Here is a 19,554-nt window from a genome sequence, read left to right on the forward strand (position 1 = left end):
TATCGACTCACACAAAGCTCTTCTCATGTGCTTAGTGGATAGGGATGAATTAGTTTCCATTTGAATTCAAAATTTGATTTGAATTCAAATATGCAATTACTCATCTTTATCCTCTCACGTGGATAAGACGTTTGACACTGTTTTAAAAAGAGGAGAAGAGTGGGGTGTGTGTAAGAAAAATTTTGGAAGAAAATCTGGGCGTGAGGAATCCTTTTGTGCAAGGTGAAGGTCTATATCCTTCCGAGAGAAAAAAAAGAAAAGAAAGAAAAAGTGTGCGTAGGGTTTCAGTGAGTTCTTCAAGGTTTCAGCCTGGAGTTCGGAAAGTGTGAAGGTGAGCTACGAGTATCGTGAGCCCACCAAATTTTAGGAAGATCTTTAACATCCTCTCAAGCATGTTTGCTGATAATCTGGAGCATCCAAAAAATCGACAGACATCGATCAAAGAAGTTCGATCAGCATCGGCCGTCGAAAGGGCTCTACAACGAGCTAGCACTCGTGAGGAGTTGATCAGATCAGGAGCTTTGTGTGGATGATCCACAGAGGCCAGACATACTATGTGGCTGCATCGTGATGATCAGACTCTCCCGACGGTGATCAGATTGCGACGATCTACTATCCACACAAAGGTATTGTGTTCTGAACACATTACAGTAAAGTATTTACTGTTCAAATTCAAATTTCAAATTTAAATGCATGCATACTATATATCATATTTAGATCCTAGTGTAGGATAAATTTTTATTAATTAATTAGATTAATTAATAATTTTCACTGTAAAATAGTGATTTTGAAAAAATTTTAAAATTATCATTTTACCCCTGCACTGAATTTTGCTTCAAATGGTATCAAAGCAGGTTATAAGATATGATATGAATTTGCATGTGTAAATTAAGTTGTAATCTAAAAGTTTAAATTTAAAATTTAAAATTTAAAATTTAAAATTTGAATTTTGAAAGTTGTTTGAAATTCAAAATTCAAAACTTTGAAATTCAAATTTTAAAATTTGAATTTTGAAATTTAAAATTCGAAATTCAAAATTTAAAAATTTCTAATTCAAAATTTGAAATTTTAATTTTGAAAGTTGTTCGAAATTCAAAATTCAAAAATTTGAAATTCAAATTTTGAAATTTTAATTTTGAAAGTTATTCAAAATTCAAAATTCAAAAATTTGAAATTCAAAATTTGAATTTTGAATTTTGAAATTTGAAATTTAAAATTCAAAAATTTGAAATTCAAAATTCAAAATTTGAAATTTGAAATTTGGTTGAAATTTCAAATTTGAAATTCAAAATTTAAAATTCAAAATTTAAAATTCAAAAAATTTAAAATTTGAAATTTATTTGAAATTTGAAATTCAAAATTTAAAATTTAAAATTTAAATTTTAAATTTTGAAATTGATATATTTAGATATACTTGATCCAAGTAGCAAGTAATCGAATTGGGTTGGTTGCCATGGCCGTCTGATCATAGGAGAAAAGTAGGATTTAAAGGCCCTCTCCTCCCATTCGATGGGGTCTCCTATGGCGGTAGGGGTGCCACTGCAGTTATATTCCATACAGATGAAGCAGCGAAAGGAATTAATTGTATAGGTTCAATTGTAAAATTAATCATGAATGTGTTAGATTAGATCTAAAGAAATATTCATGATTTATTTTGATTGAGTTATTTTCTGTTATGTAATTAGCAATAGGATTGCTATTTATGAAATGTACTGATTTATTTATGAAATGAGTCAACATATTTGGTGAACAGAAAATAAAACCTTTCTAATTTAAATTTTTTTTTCAAAATGCCAAACCCTGATCCATCAGTGAAAATACTTAATTAAAAGAATTAAGTGTTATCTAGTAGGTCTAGAATTGTGAATTAAGACCTAAGACAATTGTATAAACTTGTGGGTCAATGGGTTAGATGGATTAGGTCCATAATTGGGTTAGACCTAAGGTTAGCTTAAAGAAATGGACTAAATTAGAGTAATTGATCAAATCTAATCAAAAGTTGAATTAGATTAGGTCAAGGATACTCTAGACTCAACTTCAATAGTTGTAGTTGAATGGGTCCATGTCTTTAACTAGACCAAGATGGACTTAATTTATGGCTATGCGGTGGAACCCTATTTACTAAGTTGATCAAATTAAAACTAATGAACCGGTTGGTGTCTAAGGTAAGTTTGGCAGTTTGATCAGTGACTTTTAAGCGGGAGCTACTCATAGTGATTCGATGTCTGACGAGTTAATGGCTTATCCCCACCACTGATCTTACTTACCTGGCCAATCTGGTGAATTAGATTTTGATTAGATCACTTGGTGATTTGGGCTCACCCATGTCATTAGGCAAATCAATGTGACTGATTTAGGTGCTCCTAATGCCGGCTATAATTAAATCTTTTTAATCTGACTTGATGAAGTCAGTGGGAGGATTGAAATTGGCTGAATATTTTCTTCTCTTCGATTCTTTAATAAAATCTTCAAAAAAAAAATTATTAGGTCCCTAAAAATGATTAAGTTATATTGATAACTAAATCATAGCCTTCCATTAAGTGAGTGATAATGAGTCCATTAGTTTAATAATCATTGGAGGCCCAAAGGCCTGGTGCTTATTGACTAATGGAATTATCATTCATAGTATGATAATTTGGTTTGAGTCTTTCTGATGGTGGTCAGGTTGGCCGGTCAAAGTCGGGCCTGATCATTTATTGGTCTGATTCACCAATTCAAGTCATGTTAATGGTTGGACCTAACTAGATCTTTTCAGTGGAGGCCAAAGCCTACTGATTAGGTTCTGGGGCAAAATTAATTACTAGAAGTTGTTTAGAGAAACAACTGGTTATGAACCTACCTATAGATGCACATGGGTTGACCAACCAAAGTTGGGCTCGTGTGTAGTCTGTGTGGATTCTAGTACCCACTTAGAAATTAAAGTAATTCCTCGAATTGGAGGTTGAGGCTATCAATTCATAAAAATACTGAGAGAAACTTTAGACTAAAGTCCAAGTCTTTAGTATTAATAATTTATGTATTAATATAGGTCTGATTTTTCTTTATGCAGCTATGGCCACTACCCTTTCGCTTTGGTCATTATTAGATAATGACAAGCTCATGGGACCTAATTTTGATAGCTGATATCAAAAATTAAAAATCATCCTTGAGCATGAGTGGATCTTTTATGTAGTAACGGATCTGGCACCTGAGGAGCCAGCCCCGAATGCTAGAGAGACGGTCCGAGACACTTACCAGAAGTGGTTCAACGACTGCACCACCGTTCGATGCATAATGCCGACAGCATTGAATGATGAGTTTAGTCGCAGGTTTGAGAACGTCCAGCCGCAGGAGATGCTTCCAATGTTGAACGACTCCTTTGGCACGTCTGACGATGTTGAAAGGCACAAAACTAGTTGTGCCATTTTCAATACTCGAATGAGGGATGGGGCCTCAGTCACTGATCATGTACTATACATGATCGAAATGATTGACCACCTAAGTAAACTGGGCTTTTCCCTGCACGAGCAGCTCGGTAAGGATGCGATCCTTAATTCATTGCCCAAGTCCTTCCTCCCCTTCCTTACTCATTTTCGAATGAGAAAGCCTGCAGTGAACTACCATGGCTTGTTGGGATTGCTGCAGAACTTTGAGAAGGACCACCAGCTCCATAAGGAGTCGGTAAATATTGTGGGAGGGTCTTCTTCTGGTCGTCGACCCTTTAAGAAAGGGAAGAAGAACAAGAAGAAGAAGAAGAAGAATAAGAAGGTGCAGCCGCATGCTGGGATGTCTGCACAGGGTCAGATCAAGAAGTGCAAGCTCGACCAGAGCCAGGCGGAGTGCTTTTGCAAGAAGCAGGGGCACTAGAATAGGAACTGTCCTCTATACATTGCCTCACTGGACCCGAACAGACCGAAAAAGAAGCAAGGTACTTATATGATAACACCTTGCAACTTTTTCATTTGTAATACTACTGCCTGGGTATTGGATACCAGAAGCCCTTGTCATATTTGCAATTCGATGCAGGGTCTGCAGATCAGTAGGAGATTTGATGAAGGCGAGAGATTCCTGAACGTTGGAGATGGAAGCTAAGTTCCAGTTCTAGCATTAGGAATCATGAACCTTGTAATCAATTCTCGAAATATAATTCTGAGTGAATGTCACTATTGTCCAAGCTTTTTATTAAATATTATTTCTATAGGCCTTTTAGCCATGAATGGTTATTAATTTTTAATAAAAAAAAATATTTGCAATATCATTTTGAATGGTGTTACAATGTTTGTTGGACAACTTAATAATAGAATTTACTTTCTATCACAGTATGTTAATATGGTTCATGTTGGGAATAGTGTCCCAAAGCCAATCGTCAGCCTGTTGATGGTTGTGCTCATTTTTGTATATGTACATGAATTATGAATTAATAAAAATTATTTTGATATTTTTCATCACAAAATATTTCATCTTCTAATGAACTTCTATGTTGTGGTGAAGTCCTTAGGACTATTTAGACTCGACAAAGGAGGATTTATCATTTAGTCCTTAAATCTGTTCGTGACTAAATGATATGTTGTTACCAAGGACGACAACATTTATCAAGCATAGGTCGTTGTGTGCCATATAGGTTGGTTATCCTCTTAACCAATGAGTGTGGAGACACTGGTATGGCATACAGGTGAGCTGTAAGGGTACATCTGCACTGAACGTGACCAACTCTGGAGCTATTTCTGCTATCAAGATTTGCTCCGATGGAATATGGGTATAAATATCTCTCCGACCTGAGACCGCCACGGTGACTTGCAAGCAACTCACTGCACTTAGGCATTGGACTACCTGAATTTTTAATTCAGTGACGGAAGGCTGCTAGGTGTAGTCAAGTACTTGACTTATCGGTGCGTATTCAAGATGGGATTGACCACTCTAGTTTAGGAGCTGTGTACAGTCGTGTTTCAAGTTAGCAAAACCTTGGCCAAGGTAGTCCTAGTGAGGAGTCACAGGACTGTTTGAGTTGAGCACGATTCGGATGATCTGATCAGGGTTGACAGTTTAACCCTGAGTCATCCTAAACACAGGGGTCAAAAGGATGAATTATACAGTAACCATATTCATGTAGGTTCTGAAAAAAGAGTTCGATCAGTATCGGTCGTCAAAAGGGCTCTACAACGAGCTAGCACTCGTGAGGAGTCGATCAGATCGGGAGCTTCATGTGGACAATCTGCAGAGGCCAGACATGCTGTGTGGCTGTGTCGTGATGATCAGACTCTCCCAACGGTGATCAAATTGTGGCGATCTACTACCCGCACAAAGGTATTGTGTGCTGAACACATTACAGTAAAGTGTTTACTGTTCGAATTTGAATTCAAGTTTAAATGAATGCATGCTATATATCATATTTAGATCCTAGTGTAGGGTAAATTTATGTTAATTAATTAGATTAATTAATATTTTTTCATTGTAAAATCATAATTTTGAAAAAATTTTAAAATTACCATTTTACCCCTGCACTGAATTTCGCTACAGTTCAAACCTCTGATAAATGCCCTAGAATAGATAATGTATCAGAAGTCTACCTTTGGCACTGTAGGCTAGGTCATATCAATAAGAACAGGATAAACAGGTTGGCTCAAGAAGGAATTCTTAAAGTAGGTGATTGTGAATCACTTCCAACCTGTGAGTCCTGTCTTCTTGGAAAGATGACCAAATCACCTTTTACTGGAAAAGGTGAGCGAGTCAGTGAACTCTTGGGTCTGGTACATTCTGATGTATGTGGACCCATGAGCTCAAGTGCAAGAGATGGATATTTCTACTTCATAACCTTCACAAACGACCTATCGAGGTATGGGTATGTCTATTTAATGAAGCATAAGTTGGAGTCGTTTGAAATGTTCAAACTATCCGAAATGAGGTAGAAAAATAAACTGAAAAGTGTATGAAAACTCTTCGATCTGATCGAGAAGGTGAATACCTTTCAATGAGTTTCTGACATATCTTGGGGAGAATGGGATTCTCTCTCAATGGACTCCTTCTGGAACACCACAGCATAATGGTGTATCTGAAAGGAGGAATCGGACCTTGTTAGACATGGTTCGATCCATGATGGGGTTTGCTAGTCTGTCGATCTTCCTCTGGGGATATGCGCTCGAATCAGCTTGTTACCTTCTAAGTAGAGTTTCGAGTAAGTCTGTAACCAAAACGTCATATGAGATATGGATAGGACGTAAGCCAGTACTCTCACACCTTAGGGTTTGGGGGTGTCCGGCTTATGTTAAACATTTAATTACGGACAAGCTAGGACCTAGGTCTGACAAGTGTAATTTTATATGGTACCCAAAAGAGACCAAAGGGTATTATTTCTACCTAGCTGATGAGCAAAAAGTGTTTGTCAGCCTTAAGGCAATCTTTTTGGAAATGAAGTTTCTTGGTGAAGCGACTGTTGCCTCTAAGGTCGAACTTGACGAAATTCGACGGGTGAAAAATCCGACGCAAGTCGAAGATGGGTATTAGATACTGCACCGATTGGCTTTAGGCCAAGTGGGAGATTGTTGGAAATAGTATCCCAAAGCCAATCATCAGCCTGTTGACGGTTGTGCTCATTTTTGTATATGTACATGAATTATGAATTAATAAAAATTATTTTGATATTTTTCATCATAAAATATTTCATCTTCTAATGAACTCCTATGTTGTGGTGAAGTCCTTAGGACTATTTAGACTTGACAAAGGAGGATTTATCGTTTAGTCCTTAAATCTGTTCGCGACCAAATGATACGTTGTTACCAAGGACAACAACGTTTATCAAGCATAAGTTGTTGTATGCCATATAGGTTGGTTGTCCTCTTAACCAATGAGTGTGAAGATACTGGTATGGCATACAGATGAGATGTAAGGGTACATCTGCACTGAACGTGACTGACTCCGGAGCTATTTCTACTATCAAGATTTGCTTTGATGGAATATGGGTATAAATGTCCCTCCGACCTGAGACCGCACGGTGACTTGCAAGCAACTCACTGCACTTAGGCACTGGACTACCTGAATTTCTAAGCTATTTCTAGGCACTGGACCTCCGAAGAATCGACAGACATCGATCGAAGGAGTTCGATCAGCATCGACCGTCGAAAGGGCTCTACAACGAGCTAGCACTCATGAGGAGTTGATCAGATCGGGAGCTTCATGTGGATGATCCGCAGAGGCCAAACACACTGTGTGGCTGCATCGTGACGATCAGACTCTCCCGACGGTGATCAGATTGCGGTGATCTACTATCCGCACAAAGGTATTGTGTTCTGAACACATTACAGTAAAGTATTTACTGTTCAAATTTGAATTTCAAATTTAAATGCATGCATACTATATATCATATTTGGATCCTAATATAGGGTAAATTTTTATTAATTAATTAGATTAATTAATAATTTTTACTGTAAAATAGTAATTTTAAAAAAATTTTAAAATTATCATTTTACCCCTGCACTGAATTTCGCTTCATCTCAACCCTTTAAAAAAGGAAAGAAGAATAAAAAGAAGAAAATGAAAAAGGTGCAAGTTCAGGCTGGGACATCAGTGTAGGGTCAGACCAAAAAGATCAAGTCTGATAAGAGTCAAGCTTAATGCTTCTTTTGCAAGAAGTGGGAGCACTGGAAGAGAATTGTCCCTAGTACATTGCCTTTCTGGACTCGAACACGCAGAGAAAGCAGCAAGTTGTTGCTGGGCAAGATATTTATATGATAGCTCCTTGCAATTTCTCTATTTGTGATATAACTGACTGGGTATTGGATACCGATAGCCCTTACCATATTTGCAATTCATTGCAGGGGTTGCAGGTCAATAAGAGATTCGAGCAAGATGAGAGATTTCTGAACATTGGAGATTAAAGATCAGTTTCAGTTCTAGCATTAGGAATCTTGAAACTTGTATTTGAATCCCATATCGTTGTTCTTAATGATTGTCATTTCTGTCCCAATTTCTTTTTAAATATCATTTTTGTAGGCCTTCTAGCCAAAAATGATTATAAAATTTTAATAAAGAAACAAGTTTGTAATATCATTATGAATGGTGTTACTATTTTTTGTGGACATTTGAACAATGGTGTGTATATATTATCACAACCTGTTAATGTAGTCTATTCAACTGGCAAGCACCTTAGATTAGATAGTGTGTCAGATATCTACTTATGGCACTGTAGGCTAGGTCATATAAATAAGAACAGAATAAATAGGTTGACTCAAGAGGGAATCCTTGAAGTCAGTTATTGTGAATCACTTTCAAGCTGTGAGTCTTGTCTTCTTAGTAAAATGATCAAGTCACCTTTTACTGAAAAAGGTGAGAGAGCTACTGAGCACTTGGGTCTAGTACATACTAATGTATGCGGGCCTATGAGCACAAGTACTAGAGGTGGATATTTCTACTTCATAACTTTCACAGATGATCTATACAGATATGGATATGTCTATCTGATGAAACATAAGTTGGATTTATTTGAAATGTTCAAACGATTCTGAAGTGAAGTAGAAAAATAAACTGGGAAGAGTATTAAAACTCTTCGATCTGATCGAGGAGGAAAATATCTTTCTGGTGAGTTTCTCACATATCTAGGAGAGAATGAGATTCTCTTTCAATGGACTCCTTTAGGAACATCACAGCATAATGGTGTGTCCGAAAGGAGAAATCGAACTCTGTTAGACATGGTCCGATCCATGATGGATTTTACCAGCTTGCCGATATTCTTCTGCGGATATGCACTCGAATCAACCTGTTATCTGTTAAATAGGGTTCCAAGTAAGTCTATAATTAAGACTCCATATGAGATATGGACAGGACGTAAGCCAGCACTTTCACACCTTAGGGTCTGGGGTTGCTCGGCCTATGTCAAACGATTAGTCACAGACAAACTTAGACTTAGGTTTGACAAATGCACATTCATCGGGTACCCCCAAGAGATCAAAGAATATTTTTTCTACCTTGCTGATGAACAAAAGGTGTTCGTCAGCCTTAAGGCAATCTTTTTAGAAAAGAAGTTCCTTGGTGAAGGAACCGTTGCCTCTAAGGTTGAACTTGATGAAGTTCAATAGGTAGAAGGACCGACACCAATAGCTGAACCTGAGTCGGAATTGATTAGATCAAATCTAGAGCCCAATATACCTACACCATTAAGGCGATCTGATAGAGTACTGCATCAGCCAGACAGATACTACGATTTCTTGATTCGAGATGGTGATCCCATCGAACTCGATAAGAACGATGAGGATCCGATCACCTATAAGGATGCAATGCAGAGACCTGATTCTGAGAAATGGCTTGAAGCCATGAAATTCAAAATGGAGTCCATGAAGGTCAACGATGTATGGACATTGGTTGACCCACCTAAACGGGTTAAACCTATTGGGTGTAAATGGGTGTTCAAAAAGAAAATGGGTGCAGACGGAAAGGTGGAGACCTATAAAGTCCATCTGATTGCCAAGGGATATCGTCAATGTTATGGTATTGACTATGACGAGATGTTTTCTCCTATGGCAATGCTCAAATTCATTCGAATAATGCTTGCAATAACAGTCCATCTGGATTATGAGATCTGGCAAATGGATGTAAAGACAGCTTTCTTGAATGGAGAGCTGATCGAAGAGGTGTATATGATACAATCTGAAGAGTTTACATCCGCAGATGAGTCCAAAGTGTGCAAGCTTCAGAGATCCATTTATGGATTGAAGCAAGCTTCTCAGAGTTGGAACATGCATTTTGATAAAGTGATCAAAATGTATGGCTTCGTTAAGAATGGAGAAGAGCCCTGCATCTATAAATGGACAAATGGTTCAGTTGTGGTATTCCTTGTCTTGTACGTGGATAATATTTTCTTTATCGGGAATGACATCCCCGCACTACAGAGAATAAAAGTTTGGTTGTCATCGCAGTTCTCTATGTAGGACTTGAGTGAAGCATCTTACATCCTAGGGATGAAGATCTATAGGGATAGATCTAAAAAGATGCTTGGGTTATCCTAATCTACATACATAGACACTGTGCTGAAGAGATTCAGCATGGAGAATTTCGAGAAGGGCTATCTAGTGATAGGTCATAGAATTTCTCTCTCTAAAAAGGATTGTCCAACAACTCCTAAAGAGAGAGAGCGTATGAGTAGAGTCCAATATGCTTCAGTCGTGAGATCTATCATGTACAAGATCAGATGTGGCATACTCACTTGGAGTAGTGAGTAGATACCAATCTAATCCTGGAGAAAACCACTGGAAAGTGGTTAAAGCCATCTTTAAGTATTTGAAAAATACTAAGGAACAATGGTTGGTTTATGGCGAGTCAGATCTGAAACTTGTGGGGTTCACAGACTCCAGCTTTCAATCTGACCATGATGACAGTAGAAGCGTGTCAGATTATATCTTTACTCTGAATGGTGGAGCTATCTACTGGAAGAGTTTCAAGCAGCATACTGTGGCAGACTGTTTGTGAGATAGAGTACATCACAGCATCGGATGCCATGAAGAAAGCTGTGTGGCTGAGAAAATTCATCTCCGAGCTCAGAGTAGCACCCTCCCTCGATGGTTCGGTCCTGCTCTACTGCGACAGCACTGGTGCCATAGCTCAGGCGAAGGAACCCAAAGCACACCAGCGGATGAAGCACATTTTGTGTCGCTTCCACCTAATTTGGGAGATCATGGATCGAGGTGATGTCGACCTTCAGAAGATCGATGGAAAGGAGAATCTGACCGCCCCCTTCACTAAAGTCCTAGTAATAAAGGAGTTCGACAACCACAAGTTGAAGATGGATATTAGATACTATACCGAGTGGCTTTAGGACAAGTGGGAGTTGTTGGAAAATATGTTCCAAAAGTCAATCGTCAAGCTGTTGACGGTTGAGCAACCAAGTATGGTAATTGATTTGTTAATAAATAAAATATATTTTTGGTATTTTCATCATAAGCTTTCATCTTCTAATGAACTTCATTGTTATAATGAAGTTCTTAGGATTATTTAAGTTCAATAAAGAGAAGATTTATCGATTAGTCCTTAAAACTATTCACGATCAAATGATAGGCTGTAAATAAGGACGACAGCTTCTATCGAGCATCGGTCGCTGTAGGCCATATGGATTGGTTGTCCTTTTAACCAAGGAGTGTGGAGACACTGATATAGCATACAGATGAGATGTAAGGGTACATCATCATTGAACATGACCAACTCCAAAGCATTCTGCTATCGAGAATGACTCTGATGGGATATAGGTATAAGTGTCCCTTAGATCTGAGATCACCTCAGTGACTTGCAAGCAACTCACTGTGCTTTGATACTGGACTAACTGAATTTCTAATTCAGTGACAGAATGCTTCTGGACATAGTCAAGTACTTACAAAGTTAGAGTGTGATCGAGATGGGATTGACCACTCCAAGAGTTGGAGAAGAATGAGTCACTGTATTTCAATTTAGCAAAATCTTGACCAGGGTAATCCATCATATGGATTTGATATTTTGAAATACAATGTGGACAACCTGATCAGAGTTGACAGTTGAACTCTGAGGTGTCCTATGATCATTTTGGTCAAGGAAATAAATTATATGAAAACTATATCCGCATGGGTTCTAAGGATGTTGCTCTACACATTCGACCTATCCGATCATCGGGTACCATTGCTAGATGATCACTTCGACTGGTATAGAAATTTATTCTTATGCTACCAGTTTAGGTTCAAACCTATGAGGTCACACACATTAGAGTTCATAATTCGATCGGATGGTTGATCAACAATTAAAAATTATTCTAGGGTTAAATGATCAATACAATGGATATTTAACCCAGTGCAAGTATTGTAGGAGGATCGATTAGCAATTCGATTGCTAATTGACTTAATTTGATTAAGCCAATGGGCTGAGATTAAGTCTAATTGAATATTATTTAATTAAATTTAGTTTGGGCTTAATTGGATCAAGTCCAATTAGTTTATTGGATATGCCAAGTGCAAGAAAAAAACTAATCCTAGTTCAATTAGGACTTGGGTCAACCTAATTTTTAATTTGATTAAAAAATTAAATCAGATTTAAATTTAATTTAATCTGATTAAATTAAGTTTTTAATTATGTTAAGACCTATTTTAATTGAGTTGATCTAATTTTGGTTTGATTTGGTTTGAGGAACCAAATTAAAACAAGTCATAAGATAGAATCCTAGTAAGACTAGAATTCCACCTTGCACCACATAGGCCCCCCCATGCTCTCTCTCTTATTCCATGCCAATCCCCTCTTATTTTGTGCAATAAAAGACCTCTCCCAGGTCTTTCCCATGTCCAAAAGGTTTTCTCTCTTCTTTCATACATGGAAAGTGGTTGTGGATCAAATTAAAGTAGGAATAAGCTTGGATTTCAAATTCTTTGAGATAGAGTTTTAGAAATCCAAAACTCTTTCCTTTTTGCACCAAATTTATCCAGATTTTTTTTGAGATTTTCATGGGTTTTAGGGCACACATTATGCACCCTTTTCTGGTGGTCCATACACAAAAATAGGGAGGAGGCACCCAAGAGTTGGACGCCCCTTATCTTACCATGTTTGGATAAGCCTTGACTAGGTATTTAACCTAGACAAGGACTCTATTATATCTCTCTCTATAAAATGAGTTTTTTCATAAAATTTTTGAAGAACATAGAAATTTGAGAGACATTTTGGGCATCCAAAAATCAAAGAAAAAGACCTTTGGATCATGGAGATATAATAGACACAAGATAGGATGTCTAGGAGAGAGAAAAGAGAAGAAGAAGAGGGTCTTCTTCTAGGGTTGTTAGTTTCATCTTTTCCTTCCTCCATCTTGAGTTTTCTGAGAGCATCTCAGATCTAAAACTTCTCATCCTACTTTTCATCTTTGAAAGAGTCCAAATCAAGAAGAAGGAGCACCTGATCAACCATCGAAGAAGGATCAGCGCAATACTAGCATACTGTGCTGATTTTCTGAAACAAGACTTCTAATCGAGATTCGTGGGCTCGTGTGGATAACTCCTAGAGATCGGATACATGTGCGGTTTGCAACATCATCCTCAAGCCTGGATCAGCAAGGTTAGAACGTCTAACTTGCAAGGTAATAGATCTGATCTATTGTTTAATACATACATTAGATGTAGTATAGAAACATGTTGATATGATCAACATATAGATCATGCTCTATATATTTTAATTTTTGATTTAATGCTATGTAATAATCATGTAATAGAATCTTAGATCTAGAGATTTTTTAGTTTTAAAAAATAAATTTTGATTTATTTTGGTCTTCCACTGCCTGATCTTGAAAAAGTTTCAAGATCTAACCCTGAAATCTTAGATCTGGTTCCTTCAGCTAGGTATCATTGGTGGATCATGAGAACTCACTAAGATTATTTTTAGATCAATAATCCTTGTTGGGGTGAGTTGAAATTGTTTCCATCCATCGAAAAGAGTTTCGATGATACTGTGATGGAGATCACGGTATGTCTTACTACTAGACAGAATAGAACCTGAGGAATCACACACAAAAGGAGTATATCCTGATCAACAGCTTGGATCATATGTAAATTATAAATTGGATTGATATTTTAAATTTTTGAAAACTACTAATTTGTAAGTATTATAGATGTAGCAATTGCTAATTATTAGCAGAGTGACTTAATTGCAAGTGTTGCTCCTTGAATTGATTTTGATGATTATAAAGTTTGAGAGGATTACTAATGATTTTGGCTTGGAAAAAGATTTATTATGTTTCAGGGACAAAAATATAATTTTATCAAGACCTTATTCGTAAGCTTCAAGAGCAAGAACAAAAGATGTGCAATCTATTAGAGGCAATTTCAACATTTTTAAAAGTGTATTTTATAAGAAAATCAAGTTTATATTTTTGAGTCGACCCCATGAGTTGACTCATGGCTAGGAGGGCTAAACGGCATGCAAAATTTGTTGGCTGGCACACTCTGTGAGTCGACCCCATGGGTCGACCCCTTGGTATGAGTCGACCCTATGAGTCGACCTCTACTGCTCTGTAGGCCAAAATTATAGAACAGTTATTTTTTGCTCTTTTTCATAGAGGTCGACCCCATGAGTCGACCCATGAGCATGAGTCGACCCTATGAGTCGACCCCTGTGACGGAAAATTTCTGCAACGGTTAGTTTTTAACCCATTTCAATTACATTTAATACTTATTTAATATGCTCTAACGACTTTATTTCAGTCCAGATTACTCTCCACCATTATTTGAAGTTATATAAAGGGACTTAAAGGAGGGAATCAAAGATAAGAAAGTGATTTGAAAAAAGATCTTCAAGCATTCATTTCAACCCTAAGCAAGAGCCCACCAAAAAGAGTTCAAGAAGCTTTTAATTCAAGTTCACCAACTCCTCAAGTGCTCATTCAAGTCTCCAACCACCTTGAGAAAATCTGAAAGAGCTTCCTTCTAATTGTGTAAAGTGTATTTAAAACTTTATTCGCTCATTAAAGGAGCTTCATATGTATTTCTGTGCAATTAACTGTAATACTCTTTTTTGAGTTATTATTTTTATTTTGGAAGGATTCCAAAATGTGGAAAGGTTGTTTTGAACCTTGAATCAGATTGTGATTGGCTTGTATCTGAAAAATAAGTGTACTAGCTTGGGATAGCTAGAGTCAGAGGTTCTGACGAGTGTATTCAGGTTGAATAAAGTTTAGTGGATTTGAATTCCCAAGAGGAACTTGGGAGTGGATGTAGGTGCAAGGTTGGCACCGAACCACTATAAATCTTCTTGTTTGTGTTGTACTTACTGGCTCTCCTTTTAAATTTCTGTATCCTCTTACATTCTTGCATCTGTTGGGAAATGTGTCCCAAAAAGTCAATCGTCAAGCTGTTGACGGTTGAGCAATCAAGTATTGTAATTGATTTGTTAATAAATAAAATATATATTTGGCATCTCCATCATAAGCTTTCATCTTCTAATGAACTCCGTTGTTATGATGAAGTCTTTAGGACTATTTAAGTTCGATAAAGAGATGATTTATCGATTAGTCCTTAAAACTGTTCACGATCAAATGATAAGCTATTAATAAGGATGACAGCTTCTATCGAGCATAGGTCGCTGTAGGCCATATGGGTTGGTTGTCCTCTTAACCAAGGAGTGTGGAGACACTGGTATGGCATACAGGTGAGATGTAAGGGTACATCATCATTGAATGTGACCAACTCCAGAGTATTCTGCTGTCGAGAATGTCTCTGATGGGATATAGGTATAAGTGTCCCTTAGACTTGAGATCGCCTCAGTGACTTGCAAGCAATTCACTGTGCTTTGGTACTGGACTAACTGAATTTCTAATTCAGAGATGGAAGGCTTCTGGGCACAGTCAAGTACTTGCAAAGTCAGAGTATGATCGAGATGGGATTGACCACTCCAAGAGTTGGAGAAGAATGAGTCACTGTATTTCAATTTAGCAAAACCTTGGCCAGGGTAATCCATCAGATGGAATTGATATTTTGAAATACAATGTGGACAACCTGATCAGAGTTGACAGTTGAACTTTGGGGTGTCCTATGATCATTTTGGTCAAGGGGATGAATTATATGAAAACTATATCCGCATGGGTTCTAAGGATGTTGTTCTACACATTCGACCTATCCGATCGTCGGGTACCATTACTAGATGATCACTTCGATTGGTATAGAAATTTATTCCTGTGCTACCGGCTTAGGTTCGGATCTATGAGGTCACACAGATTAGATTTCATGATCCGATCGGATGGTTGATCAACGATTAAGAATCGTTCTAGGGTTAAATGATCAATACGATTGACATTTAACCCAGTGCAAGTATTGCAGGAGGATCGATTAGCAATTCGATTGCTAATTGGCTTAATTTGATTAAGACAATGGGCTGAGATTAAGTCTAATTAAATATAATTTAATTAATTTATTTTGAACTTGATTGGATCAAGTCCAATTGGTTTATTGGATAAGCCAAGTGCAAGAAAAACTAGTCCTAGTTCAACTAGGACTTGGGTCAATCTAATTTCTAATTTGATTAAAAATTAAATCAGATTTAAATCTAATTTAATCTAATTAAATTAGGTTTTTAATTGGATTAAGACCTATTTTAATTAGTTGATCTAATTTTTGTTTGATTTGGTTTGGAAAACCAAATTAAAACAAGTCATAAGATAGAATCCTAGTAAGACTAGGATTCCACCTTGCGCCACATAAGCCTTCCCCATGCCCTCTCTCTTATTCAACGCCAATCTCCACTTATTTTGTGCGACAAAAGCCCTCTCCCAGGTCTCTCCCACGTTCACAAAAGGTTTCCTCTCTTATTTCTTACATGGAAGGTGGTTTGGATCAAATCAAAAAGGAATAAGTTTGGATTTCGAATTCTATGAGATAGAGTTTTAGAAACCCAAAACTCTTTCAATTTTGCACCGAATTTATTCAAATTTTTTTTGAAATTTTTATGTCTTTTAGGGTACACATTGTGCACCCTTTTCTAGTAATCCATGCACAAAAATATGAAGGAGGTGTCAAGAGTTGGGCGCCCCTTAACTTGCCATGTTTGGATAAGCCTTGACTAGGTATTTGACCTAGACAAGGACTCTATCATATCTCTCTGTATAAAATGAGTTTCTTTATAAAATTTTAGGATAAGATAGATATTTGAGATACCTTTGTGCCATCCAAAAATCAGAGATAAAGACCTTTGGGTCGTGGAGATATAAAAGATGCAAGTTAGGATGTCTAGAGAGAAAAACGTGAAGAAGAAGAGGGTCTTCTTCTAAGTTTTTTGTTTTCATATCTTTTCTCCCTCCATCTTGAGTTTCCTGAGAGCATCTCAGATCTTAAACTCCTCCTTTTACTTTCCATCTTTGGAAGAGTCCAAATCAAGAAGGAGGCACCTGATCAACCATCAAAGAAGGATCAGCGCAGTACTAGCATACTGTGCTGATTTTCTGAAGCAGGACTTCTGATCGAGATTCGTGGGCTCGTGTGGTCGACTCCTAGAGGCCGGATGCGTGTGCGGCTTGCAACATCATCCTCAAGCCCGGATCAGCGAGGTTAGAGCATCTAACTTGCAAGGTAGTAGATCTGATCTATTGTTTAATACATACATTAGATGTGGTATAGAAACATGTTGATATGATCAACATGTAGTTCATGCTATATTTATATATTTTTATTTCTGATTTAATGCTATATAATAATCATGTAATAGGATATTAGATCTAGAGATTCTCTGGTTTTAGAAAATAAATTTTGATTTATTTTAGCCTTCCGCTGTATGATCTTGAAAAAGTTTCAAGATCTAACCCTGAAACCCTAGATCTGGTTCCTGCAATTGGTATCAGAGCCTAGGTTCTTTATTACATGATTATTTATACATGCTTAGATTATTTTTTAGATTAGATCTAATTTATAATCTGATTATTAAATCTGAAATTAAAATTTTAGATCAATCACAAACTGCAAGGTTGTCTTGCTGTAAGGTTTATCCCTTACAGTGCAAAGGTTGTCCTAGTTTGTGTAAATCTATCTTTAATCATAAATTTATTAGATATGATCTAGATTAAATTTATAATTTATTAGATTTAAAAGATATTTAAATCTGAAATAAAATCTCTTTGTTAATAATTTTTATGCAAAAAAATTATTTAAAGTTGAAATTATTTCAATTACATGAACCTGTTTAGATTAGATCTAAAGTAGTTTCATGTTTATTTCACTTGTATCTTGATTATGAATCAAACATGCAATATGGTTGGTAGAATCATATTGTAAAATTATTTTATAAATATAAAAATTATTTTTTGAAAAGTCGAACCCAACCCTCTGCCCAAAACTTAATTAATAATTAAGAAGTTGTTTGATTAGGTTCTAGGATTGTGAATTGAAGAACCTAAGATACAAATCATAACACATTGGGTTAATGGGTTAGTGGGAATTAGGTCCATTAATTGGGTTAGACCTATGGTTAGATTAAAGATGGACTTAATTAAAGAATTGACTAAATCTAATCAATTGTTGTCTTAGATTAGGTCAAGGATTCTCTAGATCAATTACAATAGTTGTAGTTGGTCAAGTCCATATCTTTAACGAGAACCAAATGGACCTGATTCTTGGCTAAGCGGTCTAGCACGAACTATTAGGTTGATCTAATCGAAACTAATTAAACCAGTTGGTGTCTAAGGTAAACCAGACCAGTGGTTTTTAATTGGGAGCCCGCTTACCTGGTCATTTTTGATGGTGTCTAAGGCAAGCTTTGGCAGACCCTCCCACTGATCGAACTTACCTGACCTCTTGGTGAAATTATGTTTTGATCGGATCACTTGACTATTCGAGCTGACCCATGTCAGCTAGGTAAATCAGTGTGACTGATTTAGGTGCTCCTAGACCAGCCCTTTTAATGGTCTCCCTTAAGCTGACTTGGTGAAGCCAGTGGGAGGATCATGATAAGCTGGTTCATCTGAACTCATCCTCTAAATTATTTAAATCTTCTAAAATTATTAGGTCCTTAAAATGATAAAGTTATGGAGATAACTGAGTCATAGCCTCCCATTAAGGTGTTTGATAATGAGTCCATTAACTCAATAATCATTGCAGACCCAAAGGCCTGGTGCTTGTTGACTAATGAAATTATCACTCATCATATGATGACTTGGAAGTGTCTCTCTAATGGTGGTTAGGTGAGCCAACCAAAGTTGGGCTTACTCATTCGTTAGTTAGATACACCAAGTATGATCATGTTAATGGTTGGACCTAACCGGATCCTTACAGTGGAGGCCAAAGCCTACTGATTAGATTTCTGGGGCAAAATTAAAATTACTAAAAATTGTTTAGAGAAACAATTGGTTATGAACCTACCCATAGATGTACATGGGTTGGCCAACCAAAGTTGGGCTTGTGTGCAGTCTAAGTGGATTCTAGTATCCACTAAGGAATTAGGGTAATTCCTCGAATTGGAGGTAGAGGCTACCAATTCGAATAAAATAGTGGGAGAAACCTTTTGATTAAAGTCCAAATCCTTAGGTTTAATGAATCAATTACTAATTAGGTTATGGTTTTTCTTTGTACAAATATGGCCACTTCCCTAATGCTCCGATCATTGTTGGACAATGATAAGTTGGTGGGACCCAACTTCGGTAGCTGGTACCGAAAGTTGAAGATAGTCCTGGAGCATGAACGGATCCTATATGTGATAATGGATCCTGCACCTGAGGAGCCAGCTGTCAATGCACGTGGAACAGTCAGAGACACTTACCAAAAGTGGCTCAGTGATCGGACCACGATGCACTGTATCATGCTGGCTGCTATGAGCGACGAGTTCAGTCGCAGATTCGAGACGGCTCAGCCAAAGGACATGCTTCAAGTGTTGGAGGATGCCTTTGGCACATCCGATGACGTAGAGATGCACAAGACTAGTTGTGCCATCTTCAATGCCAAAATGCAGGATGGTGCCTCTGTCACTGATCATGTATTGTACATGATCGAGCTGATGGAATGATTGAGCAAGGTCGGCTTTCCCTTGCATGAGCAGCTTGGGAAAGATGCAATACTGAACTCGCTGTCCAAGTCTTATCTCCCATTCCTCACTCATTATAGAATGACAAAGCCT

Source organism: Elaeis guineensis, chromosome 2, assembly GCF_000442705.2.
Source record: "Elaeis guineensis isolate ETL-2024a chromosome 2, EG11, whole genome shotgun sequence".
NCBI lineage: Eukaryota > Viridiplantae > Streptophyta > Magnoliopsida > Arecales > Arecaceae > Elaeis > Elaeis guineensis.